This window comes from Ambystoma mexicanum, chromosome 7q, assembly GCF_040938575.1.
Source record: "Ambystoma mexicanum isolate Mex_15411 chromosome 7q, UKY_AmexF1_1, whole genome shotgun sequence".
Taxonomy (NCBI): Eukaryota; Metazoa; Chordata; class Amphibia; order Caudata; family Ambystomatidae; genus Ambystoma; species Ambystoma mexicanum.
The window spans coordinates 931,284,422-931,298,655 of record NC_090941.1 but is presented as its reverse complement, the minus strand read 5'-3'; positions in this window follow the sequence as shown (position 1 = coordinate 931,298,655).

Here is a 14,234-nt window from a genome sequence, read left to right as displayed (position 1 = left end):
AGTGCGCTTGACGATTTCACCACAGCAGTTTTCTGTCTCGCAATTCTTGACTAGACCTTTGCCGCCAGAATTCATTGATGTACCAGAGAGCTTATGGGCTGTTGACGACAATGATGTTGGTGTTTTACAGATTGAGCCTGTGAAGATAGTTTTGAAACATGGAATTGAGCTGCCACGTATTCCCCAGTATAAGATTTCAGTTGAGGGCGAGCAAGCTTTGAAATGCATCGTTTCCGATTTTGTGCATTGCGGGGTGATTGAAGAAATTTCAGGAAGTTTGTGTAATAGTCCGATTTTACCTGTGTACAAGAAAGGCGATAATGCCATTCCATTTTGTTTCATTATTGATTTATGTGCCATTAATAAAGTCGTCGCTCCATAATTTCCAATTATGCCTGATGTAACAACAATCCTAACCATGATCCCAGCTACAGCTACTTACTTTAGTGTTGTGGATCTAAAGAATGCTTTCTTTAGTATCCCTATACACAAGGATAGTAGATACTTGTTCGCGTTCACCTTAAGGGGGGATGCTTGTTCACATTTACTCATGCACCTCACGGGTATACAGAGAGTCCTAGCATCTATAGTAGGGCTTTCAAAGAACAGCTTGATATCCTTGAACTGCCCTCTACTTGTACATTGCTTCAGTATGTTGACGACTTACTTTTAGCTGCTGACTCTGAAAGCGCCTGTAAGGAGGGCACTGTGTTATTGCTTATCCATCTAGCTAAGCATGGTCACAAAGCTTTGCTTAAAAAATTTCAATATTAATGCCAGGAGGTCAAAGGAGGGAAGAAGGTTTACACCTGAAAGAATAAAACACATTTCTGGCATGTCTGTCCCAAATACTAAGAAGGAAGTTAGAGCCTTGATAGGCATGACTTCTTACTGTAGGTTGTGGATCCCAAATTTTTCACTAGTGATCAAACCGATGTTGGCTTTGATGAAGAAGGGCATTTCTTCGCCATTGCCGTGGAACGCGGAACACCAGCAATCGTTTGACTTGCTTAACACTGCATTATGCTCTGCACCAGTTTTGGGCACACCAAACTATGAAAAGGCCTTTGTGTCGTTTGTGCATGAATGTGATGGATGTGCTTTGGCTGTATTAACGCAGGAACATGAGGGAAGAATTGGCCGCGTGGTTACTTTTCTTCCGCCCTTGATCCTGTAGCATGCGCTTTGCCAAGATGTTTGCAAGCTGTCACTGCTGCTGCTGCGTCTGTAAAACAGAGTGAGGGAATGGTCCTAGGCCATGATCTAACCCTGAAGGTGCCTCACTCTGTAGATGTTCTACTGAACCGAACCCAAACGCAACACCTCACTTCTGCACGGTTGACAAGATATGAATTGATCTTATTTGCTCCTCACATTCAAATGAAGAGGTGTTGTGTTATTAATCCGGCTGAACTCCTACCTTTCCCGCAAGATATTACTTGTTCTGTGATGGCTCTTGGTTCAAACTTCCGGATGGTACATCCACAGCTACTTATGCAATCACCACATTAAGCACGGTTGTGGAAACTAAGAGAATCACGCATAATTCTGCGCAGGCCGCAGAGATTATAGCATTGACTCGAGCTTGTGAACTTTCCGAAGGGCTTGCAGTAAATATATATACTGACAGTCAGTATGCCTTTGGGGTGGTTCACAACTTTGGGAGACTTTGGTCGGAGAGAGGGTTCCTAACTTCACACGGCACTAAAATCCAACATGGCTCCCTAATAGTACAACTACTCTCAGCACTTGCGCTCCCTACTCAGTTAGCAGTTATGAAATGTGCAGCACATCGAAAGATTACAGATGACATAGGGAAAGTGAATGTTTTCGCTGATCAGATAGCTAGACAAACTGCTACTGATGCCCTTACGGAGATGTATGTTTCAAGGGAGACTGTAAATGCTTATGCAATGGATGAGGGTGTTGGGTCTGTACGGGATATCCAAGCTGATGCCACGTTAGAAGAATCCAAGAGGTGGGCTGAAGGCTTGGGGAAACTTGATGATGACGGGTGTTGGGTGGACATAGCGGAAGGGAAATGGCTACTCCCTGAGGCGTATATAATGATGATGGTCATCATGGCCCATGGTCCTACGCATGTATGTGCCCAGAAGATGACAAAAATGTTAGAGAAAGTTTGGGCAAATGACCAAATTTTGAAAATTGCCCAGCGCTACGTCCAGGATTGCATGATTTGCCTACAACACAATGTGGGAAAGGGGACAGTAACTCCAAGGGGAAGTTTTGGGCCACCCTCTATCCCCTTTGAAGTTATCTACTTTGACTTTATTGAAATGGAACGATGTGACAATAAAAAATATATGCTGGTGGTCATCTGTGCTTTTAGTAAATGGGTTGAGGCTTTCCCCGTTAAAGATGCTACAGCCATGACTACTGCAAAAACCATGTTAAGGGAATACTTCCCGTGGTTCGGGCTACCAAGAGTTATCTGGTCGGAAAATGGTCCACATTCTGTCGCTGCTGTAATTCTGCAGATATGTGCGGCATTACAGATTGACAACCGGTTCCATTCGGCCAGACATGCTCAGAGTGCCGGACTAGTAGAAAGACACAACGGTATCATCTAGAACAAGCTCGCTAAGACATGTGCCGGCACCAAACTAAAATGGCCGAACGCCTTACCGATTGTGTTATTATCCATGCGTACAACCCCTCAAACTAAGACTGGACTCTCTCCATTTGAGGTGGTAATGTGTAGACCTGCCAATATCTGGAACCTTCCTAAATGCAATTCATTGAGAAATGTTTAAAATGTATTACTTTCAGATTATTGCAGCCAGTTGACTAAAAACCTGTATTTGATTTATCACCAGGTACGAGAAGCTTTACCTGTGCGATACGAGGGCCCGGGCCACAGTATACGGCCTGGAAGTTGAGTGCTCATCAAGGCATGTGAGCACTCTTCCTGCCTTGTGCCTCGCTGGTTAGGCCCGTTCCACGTCCTGTCGGTCACCCAAACAGCAGTGTGGGTCTCTGGAAGAAAGAACTGGATCCACATGTCCCACGTTAAGAAAGGTCCCCACCCAGTGCCACACGTTACTGAAGAAACAGAACCCCTCGCTAATGCTGCAACCAACGATCCCAAAGCAGTAAATAGCACAGAGAGTGATATGATATGATATGATATGGCATTTGTAACGCTCCTATACACAAGTGTTTCGGAGAATCTCTCTGAGCCCGTGAGGCTTGAGGAAGCCGCCATTTTGTCTCCACACTCTCCAAAAGTTTTGCTTTGCTGTTTCAAATTCAGCATCTTCACTTGTCTCTGACACGTTGCTTCCAACGGGAAGTGACGACATATTGTTTCCGATCAATCAGTACCGGGAAAAGTAAGGTACAATTTGCATCCAAGAAAATAGACTTACGGCACGGTTTTGCCGTGCATCTGATAGACTTACGGCACAGTTTTGCTGTGCATTTAAAGAAGAAAAGGATCATCGAGGGTTTGTTTTTGCCCACATTTGAGAAAGGGGATTCTGTTGACTAGGGTTGTGGAAGGACTAAGAAGTCACACGACCGGGAAGTCGCCAGCAACGAACATTGGGGGTATCCGTGTGAAGACTATAATGCCTGCTACCGCTACTGCTCGTATGGGACTTGTAAATAAGGGTGTGACCAACCAGGACAATGGACAGTATGCCTGGACCCGGAAAAGGTATTGCTGTGTTTTTATAATGATATTTGGGTTTTTAATAGTCGCTGCCTTAGGGTTGTGGTACCTTGAGGAAACTCATTCTTTAGAATTTTTGTTACCTACTGAAAGTATACCTACTGTTCCTACTCCCTTTGTACATTTGCATACTCTGTCCCCTAGGGACTCTCAGCATAGACAAAGGTACCACAATAATACTCTGCTACTTATCATGAATGCTACGCATGCCATTTCTAATAAAACTAACTGTTGGGTCTGCTCACATTTACTGCAACACGAGGATAAGGGACTAGGTTGGTTAATTCATCCTTTACCTTGACAACTGCTTGTTATGCTTCTCTTAGAGCACTGTTCTTCTTTGGCCATTGGAATGATAGCATCTCAGGGAACTTTGATGGCACCAATTTGAATAGTTTTGAGAAACGTGGCTCAGGGTCACACACCATATGGGTTGCGTATGGCTGTACAAGCCTTACCTTAAAATGGAGTATGAATGTATGGTATGTATGGCACTTCTATTTTATTTGCCTCCTAAGGTCCAGAGTTCCCCTTTCATCAAACACCTAACCTCAGTTTTAATAATCTGTTTGCTTGTAATCCTCACCTAACTTTAGGTAGTTTCCAAGCAGTGTCATGTGAGTGAATTTGGTGCACATCCTTTGAAGGTAATGGTAATTAACTACAAATTCAGCTGTACCAATTGAAATTTTATTTTAAACTAGATTTTCTTTTGTTGGCCAAAACATGGTTCTCAGAACGTTTTACGCAGCTGTCTTAAAAAAACCACTTATTTGTCAAGGCAAGCTTAATATCTCAATTAACACTTATATGAGTATGGGCAATACCTTTCTATCACACACACACAATCCATACCTTCTACAAGGTTTAAAGTAGATTGTGTTCTTAACTATCATACTTCTCAGCCTAATCCACAATGCCAGGGACTATGTGCCTCAACCTTTCTTTTATGTTCTAATTTTTTGGCTGCTTTTATTCTCATGCAATTGGATTAGAGCCTTACATACACACCCAAACATAGTTTGCATTTCATTGATAATTCATTGGAAATTCCTCCCCATGGACTGATCACGCTGCAATATAATTCTGCATTTCTGTTGACAATAAGACTAGATTTATCTCACCACTTGTACACTCAGAACATGTACATGGTGTAACTGTTAATCCAGATCATCTGAAAATGCGGTGAAAAATTGAAAAACCTGTTTCTCAGAATGAGATTCAGTCTAAACCTTCTGTAATGTTAAAGAAACTTTACAACATCATTTCTCTTAGCATGGATACTTTAGCAACTCTCAGGCCATTTACGAAGCACACAACTCCGTCTACAAAAACTTAATTCATGGCCAACCTCAAAAATTCAGATTAGACAAGACAAAGGGCATTCAAAAGGGGAATATGATCCCAACAGTAAATCTCAATTTTCTGTTTTTCTCAAATCATATGAAAAGTGATGATCACAAATAGAAAATATACACATGAGAATATGTTTGTAGATGTCCTCATATGTCTCAAGTGCTATTTCAATTCCTTAAAGAAATTCAGCATTATAGCCTGTTAATTGTTTCAGTTCTCCCATCTCAACCACTGGGCCATGATGCTTTTTTTTCTTCACAAAATACACTACACAAGATCTAAGAAGAACTTATCAACTGGCTCATATTGGTTACCATGTTGCTGACCTAGATTTCAACTTTCAATTGTGACTCTCTAGCTCCACATAATCAACCAACTTTGTTCAATGTTAAACCTATATCAGAAGACACTTTGTGAAAAATCATGTCTTTTCTGAAGACTACAGGTTCACTACATGAACCTTGTCTTTCAACTATCTTGAAAGATGCCCTTACTTTAATTTCCTTGAATCTCTTCTCCATCCTTAATACCTTGTTTTCCACAGAATCTATGCCAGAAATCCTAAAGGCAGCAGATGTTCCATCAAAATGTAAGCCAATTTCACAACTCTCGTATGTGGGGTAAGATAATATAAAAACATCTTTCAAGTCACTAAAATGATTTGCTCGATTATTTTGCTCTACCTCAAAAAATTCAATTGGCTAATGCCTATGTTTTGAGCTACATCAATTACTGTAAAAACATCTACCTTGGCTGCCATAAGTCAGAGTCTGTTGTCTTCAACGTATTGAGAATTCAATCAATTGCCAGACTTTATTTTTAACTTGGTCAGAGACAATATATAACACCTAATTTGCACTCATTAGTGGTGTAGAGCAAGATATTTTAAATATCTTTGCATAATGCGCTGCATTCTACCCAGATGAGCTGCATGTGTCCTACAAAAGCATTTTTCTTGGGATGTACCCAACAGAGCTATCATACCTTCATCTACAGGATGGAGTACTGTCCCCAGTTTCAAACAAAAGAGATGGGGTAGTTGATCATTTTCTGTACAAGCTTGGAATTATCTTTCAATTCGAATCCACTTAAATTCCAGGCCATTTGCTTTGCTGCCTTTGCACTTCCTTGCCTCTCATGCATATCCTTGCTGACCCTCGCGCCTGCTTGCCTCTTTGGGATTCTCACTGTGCATTACTGCCCTTGTGTCTAAAAGTCTACCTGTGGACTTCCTCTCTTCTGTGATGAGGCTCCCCTGTTGGCACACTTTTGGTTCCCACCAGCCTTCCTTGATCCTGCTGGATACTGCTAGTGACTCTCTTTCTCTTTGCTTGGGCGAAAACTCATACCCTGTTACCAACATACCTTGGGTTAAAACTTGGAATCCCCTTCATCTTCCTATGGTTAACTTCTTGGAATCCACTACCTCCTACCATCCTTTTTCTGGATTCCGCTGCAATACTGCAAGACACATTGGGCCTCATTACAACCCTAGCTTTAACCATGGCGCTACTAGCGCCATGGTTGACGCCGGTATTTTACCAACTCCGCCATGGTGAATGGCGGAATTACCGCCCAATTCCAAGTTTTGCGGGGCTGTAATTCCCCATTCACCATTGGCCCTTCCCCATTCCCATTTTTGCCCCCATAGGGCTCAATGGGAATGGGGAAGGTGGTAATTACGGTACCGCAAATTGAGGTACCGTAATTACCTCGAAAGTCCCTTTGCGGGTTCCTTCCTTAATGGCTGGTAAAACCAGCCATTAAGGTCGGGACCCGCAAAGGGACCTCATAATTAGGCGGTAAAGGTTTAACAGCGCCAACACCTTTTACGGCGCTGTTAACCCCTTACCGCCTGGGTCGTAATTAGGCCCATTTTGTTGGAGAGGATTTTTTTACAAGCCTTTCAGGCTTTTTTCCCTTCAAAGGTTCTTTCAGGCAGGAGGCTATTGCCTTGGCTATAGCCATACAGGCATAGTGGCTTCTCCCCGAGATCGGCCGTACCTCTTCGAGGACCGGAAGAGTTCAAGGAAGAAGTGAACTCCTCCACCCTTGAAAGAGACCACATTGCCCCTAAGTTCAGAACAATCAGGTGAGGAGGGGGTTGGATCTGACACTGATGATACCGTTACAAAAACCACTACCGTGATACCTCTGGGTCTTGGGCATTACCAATAAATGCAATAAATACATAAATAGCATGCCATACCCACCTGATGTGCCTGTCAAAGTGAAAAGGACAGGTTTACCACAGACTGGGTCACTATCACGGTTTGGAAACCAGCCGACGCTGATTGCAAAATAGTACAATGTACTGGTTTCCAGAATTGTGCAGTTGTTGAGCGTTTGAGTATTGGTTCATTCCAAAGATGTAGCAGTGGGTGGCTATTTAGAAATAGGCTGGCATTTTGCTAGATCTGTCAGGTCAGCTTAAGGGTTTATAAGGAGTTACATCTCAATTATGTTTATTAATAGATGTGGGACCACCATTTTTATAATTAACAATGGCTAACTGTCTTATGGCCAGCAATGAGTGGAATGACAGCCTACATACTAAAGACTACAGGAGGACATTCATCAAGGGGGAGAGTGATCTATAAATCCTACATATTAGAGTATCAAATTATAAGCATTCTAAGTGTTCTCATCCTAAAATCCACTTTGATACGTGTGGTTGAAGGATGGGTTTTTAGGATTAATTATTTCCTTTGTTTCAATATGTGTATAGATTGTTGATGCAGCCACAAAGGGTATTAGATCGCAGAGTTTGTTGCTTTTTTCAGAATTTTCTTTTTTTAGCCAAAACTGCTTGTTAAATAAAATAAATGGGTGTATTTTGGCATTGTGCATTACTGGTTCATAAGCAATTCGCTATCTCATAGAGGGGAAATTGAATGAAGGTACATTTACCCTCACATACAACAAGTGAATATGTGGTTGGGAACTGGAGAGCTCATTAGTGAGTTGGCACAGGAGGACAGGAAAAAGCTAACTGCCCATGACCAGGAATACTGCAAAATGTGTGCATATCCTGGGTTGTTTGATTAATTTAGCTCTTGCCACTTGATCTACTACGACTTCACTGCACATTTTTAATGTTGAGTAACAGATCAAGGATTAATAAAATGATAGGTTCCTGAGATAGTGGTCTCTTGTTTTGAAACACTTTTTAAAAACCTTTTTTGTTTTTTTGTATGTGTTGTGTTCGCTGGTTCACATTAGCACCATAAGAAAACTGAGGCACTATCCAACTGGAAATGGATCTGAGAATGGCATCATTAATTAAACGTATTATATTGGGTGATTATTTTTCTATCCACTTTTAAGAGATAGGCAGCACATAACCATCAACTAGGATTAGTAAGATGTATTATTAGGGACAGGTAGTGTTTCTCTATACTCCTGTGCCTTCTTGCCAACTCACTAATGAACTCTCCAGTTCCCAGCCACATATTCACTTGTTTGTGAGTTTCCAATCTGTGTTGGTGTGGCTTCCTACCCCTATTGTGTTGCAAGTGTGCGCTTGGTAAGTCCCATTTAGTTTTACTGAACGTCCCTATTGTGTTATAAAAGGATCATTTACTGCGCCATCACTCTTCTCAGTCTAGCATTTGGCCCTCTTGGTTTGTGCAATCACATCTGCAAACCATCTGCTAATGTCTTCATTCCTGGATAGTCCATCTACCCCCCCTCCTAAAAAAAGCCAAATCTGGATGTGGAGTGTCTTTCTAATGTTCAACCCGTATTGTTTCTATGAAGTTTAATGGAAGAATGGATTCTGCTCAACTGAATCAATGGATTACTGATCAACCGCTTTTGGGTACCTTCCAATCAGGTGTTCGACAGATCTCCAATATTAAAACTGCTATTCTTCACATTTTGGATGACGTCTACCAGATCTTCAATATTGGGACTTTTGTCTTCTGCTCATTCTTGACATATCTGCTGGATATGATGCCATTGATCATACGGTTCCTTTAGAGACTCAGTGATAGTGGATGTGTATTTACGGTCTGGTTGTTCTGGAGTGGTTTCCATCTTTCTTATCTAATAGGTGGCAGTTGGTGACCCTTGCTTGGGCCTGATCACATCTTTTCAAATTGCGGTTCAGCGTTCTCCAGGGATCAATTGTGTTACCTCTGCTTTTAAATATGTACATTGAGCTTTTAGGTGACTTGGCTGTAGTGCACACGCACCAGTATGCTGCTGACTCTAAGCTTTATATCAAGGTGTCATCAAAGGGAGACATTCTTTGTCGCTGTGACTGTCTACTTGATATCAAAGGATGTTCTCCCACTTTTTGAAGTTGAATCCCTCAAAGACAGAGTTTCTTATATTTCCTCAAACACCTTCAAATTTCCTGATGGATCTGTGGGTGGCTTCTTTTACTATGAAAGGCTCACAATCTGGTATATTGCTACTCATGCTAAATCACTGGGTGTCCTTCTGGAATCCTGCTTGTCATTGGTTCCACATATCAATTCTTTAGTTGCATCTGCACATGTTAATTTATTTTGTTTGAGAGCTATTAAATTATTTACTTCCTCTACTCATTTTCAATTTTTGGTTCAACTGTTTGTTTAATCTTACATAGATTCTGGTCATTCTCTATTGGTAACGTGTCACCAATCTTCACTACCAAGTTGTAGTTCATGATGCAGCCAAATTAACACAGGGTACCATGACATTCGATAATATTAGCCCTTTTAAATTGATCTGTATGTTGTACAAAGCACAGTTTAGCCCTAGATATCTTTCAGAGAAATTGAAGATCTCAGGGGTCTCTAAAACGTTATGCAAAAAGTTGCTATTATGACTGGAGGTTCCCAGATTTAGACTTTCGTAAGAGATCTTTTTCATGTGCTGCAGTTGCATGTAGGAATGGACTTACACCAGAAATAAGCACCATTCCTGATTATTGGAAGGTGAGGAAAGTTTGATGTGGCACAGCACTGTGGATACATTTAAGTAGGCATGCTTCTGCACATGCACTACAGTGCACCTAAAATAATTATTCCACTCATTCTATCACTCCCAGCCAACAGTCATTTTCTAGCAGGGACTGGGTGGGAGAATTAGGTAGAAGCTGTGTATCATTTTTCCATCATGCTTGTGCATTTCTCTTTTTCTTATTGGAATCCCTGGAACTAATGCCTGAGAGAACTTTCCTTAAGAACTGCACTTGTTTTTGGAAGCCTTTTCCGATTCATTCCCCCACTGGCTCCTTTATCTTTTTAATTTGTAGACAATTATTTGTGGGAATTCCCTTCAATCATGCTTTTTCTGCCTGCACACTTCTCCCTAGTTGGTAATGATGGGAGGGATTATTTGAATTTCAGTGACAAAATCAGATAAGCCAATTCCTTCTTTGGCAGGTCCACTATGAGGAGACATGATTCCTGCAACTCTTCAACATGAGAGAGTAATTTGGACCCTACCACATGTCAAAAGACATGCTTGCACTGAGAGTAGGTCCAAGTCTGAATCTGACTCCCTACATTAAGTGTCACATAGCTGGTAGTCTAGCAGCCCTCCAAGAGGTTCCTTACCAAACAACCAGGATCTAAAAGTCTTTTCCCCACTCTACCTAGAGTCTCTCTCTAGTTCTATACATAAGACTATGATTGCTTATCAGGTTCATGGTGCAGAGCCTCCTGCACCACAATCCCATTTAGTGCTTATCTGGCCAGACTGCTCTGCACCGCTCTCATACAGCAAACCCCCTGTAGTTTTTCTTGCTGCATCATTCTTTGACAGCATATGTTCCATATGGCTCTCAATATCATAGGGGATTGTGACTGAAAATATCAGAATTAACAGACAAATCAAATTCCTTGGAGCAAAATAAATACAACTTCATTACCTAGCAGAAAAACCCACACAATGTATGCCTCCCCTCACACAAGAAGTTCTTTCACCAACTCATGGAAGAGAGGCCAGCATAGGATGCATCCATTTACTGTGGTATGCCTTTTTACATAATGGACATTGAGCGATAGCCCCATCCAGAAAATAAGGTGTTGCTATGGTTGTTTCCAGAACAGACTATTTCCCCAGAGTGGAATTTTCCAAGATTCAAGCTCAGGAGATGTAGTCCACGGTAATCCACATTCAGTGCTGTACAGGATTTGAGAGCCCACTTCTTCTAGGGTTGTGGCCCATACTCAGGCTTCACAAGATGCCCACTCAACAGCCACAATGACATCCAACTCTCTGCAGGACAGGGGTGGCATTTAAGATGTGCCACCCTGTACCAAATGATGATGCTCATAAGTAACCCATGCTGGTAGTATGGTAAACTCTAAAATAAAGCTATGTTTAAGTTTGGGAATAGTGAATGGCACTGCTTATGACCATGGCCGCCACATTTCACTTGATATCCCATATGTGTCAGCTCCTGTGAGTCAGCTCTGCTGTGGAAGGTGATGTGCATTCTGGTCAGCCGTGTGGAGACTGACAAATGGCAGGACGGGCACCTGGAGAAGTGGGCCTTTTCTTTGACGTCTTTGTGAGGGCAGGCAACACCCTCTGCCAGAAACAGCCACACAGCGGCAGCTGTCCTTCTCCGAAGCATCAAAGGAGCACACCCATTCAAAATGAATAGCGTAACACCAGAGTGATGCATCTCTAAGGCCCTTGTTCTTAGCGAGAAGTGAAAGGGGTGGGGTTAGAATAATCAGGAGGTCTCTGGCCAATGAAGTAGAATTACACCATCTTGTTTTTCTCTGTGTATCTATCTCTTACCTGACCCCTCCACTTCCTATTGAGCAAAGCACCTTGGGTGTGACATCAGCAGGGCAATGTTTGCTGAGTTTAAGTGAAGGAAGTGCACAAACAAGGCAGACTAGCATCAGACCAATCACCTGTGGACTTTTAAAAGGAAGCGTCTCCCACCCCTCTCTCCTGTTCTATCGGATCCTCTCCAGACCCAAAGATTCACACTGGCAGAACTCTCCAGACTTCCTTTGGGAAAGTTGTATTTTCCAAATCCCTCATGCTGAGATGAAGAAGGAGTCATCCAAGGCAGAAGGATTATCTGTCTGTACCTGCTTGCTGGGCACAATTGGGAGGGACCTTTGCTGTGGACCAGGACAGAACACTTTCACCAAAATCTCCTAGAGCTGGGAGAGCAGACCCTGAATGGAACCATCCTGTCCTTGTCTACCCTGACTGAGTGTCACAGCAGCCAGAGGGTCAGACGAGCTGAAGCTTCCTGTTCAGCCCCACAGAACTGGTGCTCCATGTTGACCACATCTAGTATGAGAGAAAAGGTGTCAGTGCTGACTTTTGCACTGCTCCACCAATTTGAACTTGCTTCCTCTTCAAACCAATGCATCATGCCCTCACTAAGTCCAATCACCTGCTAGGACCGAATCGACTGCTCAATGCCAGGACCTTATCCAAATCTTTGGTAAGTCATATGACGACTCTGACCAGGGGTTACAACCATGGCTTGGCCCAGCTAGCCCTTGAATGGCTGCCTCACCGACCTGTACATCAGTACATCGATTGCAGTTTCAAAGAATTACTAACATGACAGAATAAAGGAACACAATTTGTATTCCCACATTGACTGGAAAACTACTTTTACTGTAATTACATTATCTTCACATATACTAATCACATCCGAAAGTCACATCCTCTCAGGAAGATAGCTCACAGGGAATGTGCTCGCCTTGGAAAAAAAAAACTATGCGGATCAACACAGGTTCGATCCCTGGGTCCTCGCTTAGAAACCTCTGGGTATTAAGTGTGGTATAAATAGCCAATTATAATAATTAATGAAGAAATCTGAGTATGACCTTTGATTAAATGGATTGCGGTATCAACTACTATATTCTGGGCCTGCCTTTTACATGTAACATGGTTTGTTTCTTGGAACACTTTAAACCTTGCAAAGTTTTCTTCTCAAAGCTGTGTCCCGATAAGTGCCAAAGTGGGTACATTTTATTTCTCTTGCTCTTTCCCGGACGGCCTTTCATATTTTGTTCGCTTTAGGCTTCATCTTTATTATAAAATGCTAACAGAAAAGTCTATGGTGAAGTTGCTCTCATATCAGTTGGTGATATCTGCGGGGTATGACAGTATATATGTCCTTGAATTACGCTATAAGAACTCTGAATGAGTTGCGTGGGTTAGATTGACTTGTAGATCCTTTGAAAACATAATTCAATGCCTCATTGAGAATCCCACCAGGAGTCAAGGAGACCTCTGTATGATCCAGAAAATGTTGTAACACTTTTGGAAAGAAGTGTGGGTCTCAAGATGTGGGGACCTAAATGTTACATTAACCGATGCTTGGCTGTCTGAACTCTATCAAAGCAGCTATATTCTTGCCCTCGCTATTATGCACACAAGAAAGTACAGCATAGTTTTTTATGTATTTATATGGCAACATGATTTGTAATTATAACATGTGAAAATGGCTTGTGCCAGCATCTGAGCCTTCATTTTTCATTTTTTCTAGAAGGGCCTGTTTCCAGAAAGCCACACCAAATCATATCCCATTAATTTTCCCTAGTTCAGATTAGCCACTTAACATGTCATGCTGCACGTTTGTTTGTATGTGTGTATGTAAGTATGATGTATGCATGTGTGGAATTTATAATGTCATAGCCTAGCTGGGGAAGCAACAGAGTGGTGTACATGGAGGATGCACCCATGGTTACAAGTAGCATGTGAGTGTAGTAGAGGCTGCTGAATGATTAGCTGGAGCATAGGATGGGATCTCTTATGGGGAGAAGTGAGGATGAGTTGAGCCATCAGTGATTAGCAAGATATTCCTTCAAGAGTAGGGTCTGTAAGGCACCAGTCTCATTTGCATGTATACCTTGTTCCACAACAAGCCCCACAGACCACGCAGACCTGGTCAGTAAGTGGCCAGTATATTAAACCATGCATGAGCATCTTCATCCATTGTTGTGCAGCATCCCCCAAACCCAAGCATCCTCCTGAGATGGATTTGGTTGAGTGACCATTCAGTGGCATCCATCTTCTTATCCCCGTTGTATCACAACACAACACACAAAGGTCAGGATGGAGCCTATTGTGCATTTGCACTGTTATCTGCAGTAGCAGGTTGGACTGCTGCTGTGCACACTCCATTTCTATAATCAATATGTGGGTTCAAATTCATTATCAAAATAACGCATTCATCACTACCAAGCCAGCAGATTACTTTTAT